The sequence below is a fragment of the Juglans regia genome, chromosome 6, assembly GCF_001411555.2.
Source record: "Juglans regia cultivar Chandler chromosome 6, Walnut 2.0, whole genome shotgun sequence".
In the NCBI taxonomy this organism is placed as follows: domain Eukaryota; kingdom Viridiplantae; phylum Streptophyta; class Magnoliopsida; order Fagales; family Juglandaceae; genus Juglans; species Juglans regia.
Genome location: NC_049906.1, coordinates 36,077,175 through 36,083,174, shown reverse-complemented (window position 1 = coordinate 36,083,174; position 6,000 = coordinate 36,077,175).

Genomic DNA, 6,000 nt, shown 5'->3' with positions numbered 1-6,000 from the left:
TGCACTTGATCTTGCAACTGTTGGTTGCTTCTTTGCACTCCAAGAGATGCAATTGCTTCCAAGAAAGGTACAATAGCCTGAGGTGGATCTCCTTGTGGTTGGGCAACCTGCCCAATCTGCATCAGAGAACCCATATAAGTCGAGTGAGCTGCTGGACATGATGTGAATGCCTAGGTGTGCAGTGCCTTTCAAGTATCTGAGGATCCTTTTGACAAGCTGGAAATGATGCAGTGTTGGTGCTTGCAAGAATTGACAGACATAGTTCACACTAAAAGACAAGTCTGGTCTGGTGAATGTGAGGTACTGCAGACCACCCACAAGACTTCTATAAGTTGTTGGATCATGAAACAGCTCCTCAGAGGCAGTGGATTGTTGAGCTTTGGAAGGCATAGGTGTTGCCAAGGGTTTGCATTCATGCATATTGGCTCGAGTCAACAAGTCCATGATGTACCTGTGCTGAGATAGAAAAAGATCAGTACCCACTTTAAGAACTTGGATTCCCAAAAAATGATGTAGAAAACCCAGATCTTTGATTGAGAATTGTTGGCTGAGCTGAGATATCAACCATTGAATTTTCTTTGGATTATCACCAGTTACTACCATGTCATCTACATAAAGGAGAAGAATAAGGAGTCCCTGATCTGAGTGGCATATAAAGAGACTGGGATCTGCCGAGCTTGAGTAGAAACCAAGCTGCAAAAGAAAGTCACTTAGCCTATCAAACCAGGCTCTTGGAGCTTGTTTGAGACCATACAATGCTCGGTTTAACTTGCACACATGCTGAGATCTATTTTGATCTACATAACCAGGTGGTTGATCCATGTAAACAGGAGTGTTAAGAAAACCATGTAAGAAGGCATTCTTAACATCTAATTGATGCAGTTTCCAGTGTTTAACAGTGGCAAGTGTAAGGACAATGCGAATGCTAGCAGGTTTGACCACTGGTGAAAAAGTTTCTGTAAAATCCACCCCATCAACTTGACTAAAACCTTTTGCAACCAGTCTTGCTTTAAGTCTCTCAAGAGTGCTGTCTGCCTTTAGTTTGGTTTTATAGACCCACTTGCAACCAACTATATTCATCCCCTCAGTTTTTGGAACCAATTCCCAAGTATTATTTTTGGCAAGAGCATCAAGTTCTTCCTCCATTGCAGCAGACCAACCAGGATGTTTGAGGTCAGATTTTATGGATTTTGGTTCAGAAGGAATAGGAGTTAAAGCATGCAAATCTGCATATCGAGGGTTGGGTTTGTGAATACCACACCTAGACCTTGTTTGCATAGGATGAGGTGGAGGAGTTGGCTGCTCAGTGGCTGGAACAGAAATGAGTGATGATGGCAGAGGCAGATTTTCTGTGTGTGGAGTAGAGTCTGAAACCATAGGAGATGAAGGGGAAATGGTCTCAATTTGAATGGCTGTAGGGAAAGCATAAGCAGAAGGCAATGGCTGCTTTGCAGGTTCTGTAGAAATATTCTGTTGCCATTCAGTGAAGGTTGAAAGTTCCCCCTCAATTGTAGGGGAGTCATAGAGGAGTGTTGGTTCAGAATAAGGTAGGACAGATTCATCAAACACAACATGTCTTGAGGTGAAAATACGACCAGTTGGTGGATAAAGGCATTTGTAGCCTTTGTGTTTGTTGCTGTAGCCAATAAAGACACACGGCAAAGATTTTGGTTCAAGCTTATTAGACCTGTATTCTCCAAGATATGGAAAACATCTAGATCCAAGAGTTCGAAGTATGCTATAATCAGGGTGTTTAGCATAAAGTCTGAAAAATGGAGAGTCCATGTTAAGCACAGGAGTTGGCAATCTGTTTAACAAGAAAACAGCAGTAGAAAAACAGTCTAGCCAGAACCTAGGTGGAAGTTTAGCATGAAACATCATAGTCAAACCTAAGTTTGTGATACTTCTATGCTTTCTTTCTGCTGTTCCATTTTGTTCAGGTGTTTTGGGACAGGCAGCTTGATGAAGAATGCCATGACTTTGAAGGTATGCAAGGAGTGTAGTGTTATTGAACTCACCACCCTCATCAGTTTGGAAGACACGAATTTTGGCATTAAATTGACATTGTACAAGCATGTGAAACTGAACAAAAGCAGAATGGAGATCAGATTTATGTTTGAGAGGAATCAGCCATGAAAATTTGGTTGCTTCATCAACAAAAACAGCATAGAATTTATATTTTTCCCTAGAAGGAGTAGGAGCTGGTCCCCATAAATCACAATGGATTTTTGCAAAAGGAACATTAACAGTGCTGTCTCTAGAAAGAAAAGGCAACTTGGAGGCTTTCCCCATTTGACAACTAGTACAAATTTGTGTAGAAGTTTGTTTTGACTCAAGAGTAATAAACTTTTTGTTACAGAGAAAGTCTAAAATTCTCGAGTTGGGATGTCCAAGCCTTTGATGCCATTGAACTTTATTAGTGGATCGAAATCTGGAGGAATAGAAACTCTCCTTATTTGGAAAACTTGAGGCAGCATCAAAAGTGTATAGGCCCTTCTGGTTCCTTCCTGTTGCCACTATCTTCTGTGTTACCCTGTCCTTTATCACAAAACCATGTCCATCAAACTCAAATTTCAGAGGGTAATCAGTAGTTAACTTGCTAACAGACAATAGGTCCTTTTTTATAGCAGGTACTACAAGAACATCATTTAAGATTATCTGAGATGTAGGGGGGCCAACCATGGCCTGACCAACATGTGTGATAGGTAATACTTTCCCATTACCTACCATTATACCATCATGACCTGTGTAAGGAGTCAGTGAGTGAAGAATACCTTCATTTGCAGTCATATGGTCAGTAGCACCAGTGTCAGGATTCCATGTAGAATTTTCAGAGTTGTCTTCCATTTTGAATGCTGCAAAACCTTGAGGGAGGCTATCATTTGTGAAAGAATGATTAAACCTATTAAAACACCTTAAAGCAGTGTGATTTCTTTTGTTACAAATCTGGCAGAAAACTTCTTCTTTGTTTGCAGATTTGAAGTTGGAAGGGGAGCCACGAGAGTGATTGTTAAAGCTTTGTTCAGCCTTTGTTTTGGAGCCAGTGGACTGTCCTTGTACAAAACCACGACCCTTTGATGTAAAGGAGCCAGGATTTGCATTGGATTTCTTTTGCTTATAGGACTTCTGTCCATAAAAGGCCACAGGTGAAGGGTTAGCATCAATTTTATACCTGTCTGTGTAGCTCTCCAAGAGGGTGACAACTTCTGAGTATGCTGGAACTGGTGGCCTGAGCATGGTTGCTGTGAAAACTTCAAACTCCTTGCCAAGGCCATTGAGAAGCCACCAAGACTTCTTGTGATCTGCCACTGGTTTGCCAATAGCAGCAAGTTCATCACAGATGGTCTTAAACCTCCTTAGGTAATCACTTAAGGAATCAGATCCTTTTGTGATGGAGGTGAGTCTGTGCTTAAGAGCAAGACTTCGATCAGAGGATACTCTTGCAAATGCATGAACAAGAGCATTCCACACTTCTGAAGCTGTGTTTAGACCAACAACAATGCCTAACACTTCTTCAGAAAGTGTAGCTGTAAGCCAGCCTTTAACCAATCTATCAGACCTGCGCCACTTTTGATACAGTGGGTTAGGCTGAGATGAGTCATTTTGAAGAAATTGAGATGGTGCTGAAACATCACCTGTTATGAATCCTTGAAGATCATAACTTTCGAGTATGTTTAGCATTTGTGTTTTCCAAAGCAGAAAATTGGTTGAATTCAATTTGAGAGATACATAATTGGCGACATTTTGTGATGCTGGATAAGGATAGGGGTCTGAGTTGGTAGAAGAACCAGAGAATGCAGAGGAATCCATTGAAAAGGAAAAAAAAAAAACACACAATTCTCTATCAACCCGTATAGGCTCTTGATACCATAAAGAAGTTTTTGAGAAACTACTATCTCACGAGTTGAGATAGAGAGTGTGCTTTCATTCCATATTTATAGTAGCATATACAAGCTGATCCATCTATGGAAAGTGTACAAAATATAGAAAGAATGCTATACAGAAAATATAAATTAAATACACAGCTATATACAGCTGACAGATTTGATCTATTTCCTAAGTATAGCCATTAGTTGACTTGCTGGGATCACGTGCTGTGTTGAGCTGTGGTGCTTGATTGAAGCACGGCTGATTTTGTGCTGTGTTGCTCGATTGAGATTGAAGCACAGCTGATTGAAGCACAGCTGTTGCTGTGTTGCTTGATTGAAGCACAGCTGGTTGAATTCTATTATCATTCCTTATATATTTGGCAGACAAGAATAAACCAATCATCTTCTCGATGGCACGACTTGATACAGTGAAAAACATTACTGGACTAACTGAATGGTATGGAAAGAACAAGAAGCTAAGAAATTTGGTAAATGTAGTTGTAGCGGGATTTTTCAGTCCATCGAAATCAAAGGACAGAGAAGAAACTGCAGAAATAAAAAAGATGCATGCCTTGATAGAGAAATACGAACTTAAGGGCCACATCAGATGGATAGCTATACCGCTGTATTGCTGATACAAAAGGAGCTTTTGTGCATATAGCATTGTACGAGAATTTCGGTCTAACAGTCGTGGAGGCAATGAACAGCGGATTACCCACCTTTGCAACAGATCAGGGAGGTCCAGCAGAAATTAGTGTTGATGGAATCTCAGGATTTCACATTGACCCCTACAATGGTGATGAATCGAGCCACAAGATTGCTGATTTCTTTGAAAAGTGCAAGGCGGATCCTGAAAATTGGAACAAGATCTCAAAAGCTAGTCTCCGGCGTATAAATGAATGGTAAGTATTTCACGACGGGATAGTTTAAGTGTGCTTACCAATCCCCATGCACGCTGCCATGGGAGTTGGAGGCGCTTCATTCTTGGTTGTGTCTTCTAATTTACTCGTTGCTGGAGAAAAACACTGATTTTTGTGTAGTAAATACGATTGAATTGGAGTCTGAAGGGCCTTTTGAAAAGTAAAAAATTGAAGGGTTCTTTTAGAAATTAAAATCCAAAGGATCTTTTATGCAACATATGGGTAAATGGCCCTTTTAAATGTAAGAGAGTAAATGCAATAAGGCACCGTTTGGATGATTGAGAAGTGATATCAACTCATCTCGTTTCATCTCATCATTATAATTTTTTTAAATTTTCACATAAAATATAATAAATAATTTAATTTTTTCAAATCCTAAAATAATAATAAATAATATTCTAACAATATTTTATTCAACTCATCTAAAATAATTTTATCTCATATCTAAATCCAAACGGATCCCGAAACTGGGATGGTGCTAGCAAGCCGGTCAATATTTCCGAAGTACCGTTAGTACAAATTTATAGTTTTTTTCTTTTATCATTTTTTTTAATTTTTTTATTATCTTTAATTATTAAAAAAAATTAAAAAAATATATACACTTTTATTAATAGTCACTTTTTTAATTATTAAATAAAAAAACTAAAATACTCGAAGAATAACTTTAAACGGTAATATTAAAAAGACTACTTAGTTTAGGAACTGAGAATACTTCAGTATTTTCATCCCTATCTCACTACTATTTATTATTTTATTATTATTTTTTACATATTTTTCATTACTATTTAATATTTTATTATTATATTTTTACTATTATTCACAAAATTAATGAAAATAGTATCCAAACGTAAGCAATGATCACAATAAAGTGAAATGGTTGGAATTGGAGGCGCTTCATTCTTGGTTGTCTTTTAATTTCTTACCACCCAATGAAACTGTATCTTCTGTTCATGTAGCTAAAGTGGAAGTAAGATTGCAGTGATGAAATATATCATTGAATTTCTCAATTTTCAAAGGTTTCTTTCTGTCATAGTGCATGGGAACAAACATGTGGCCTCATCTACAATCAACTCTGAAGCAGAGTACACCATATTAAGAGCAACAGAACAAACATGTTTATGTAAAGGGAGTCATCCCTGTCCCACTATCGAATCATTGTTACCCATCAGATGACATCGATTTTTAAGGTAGCCTTCGGCTTTTGGGTAACA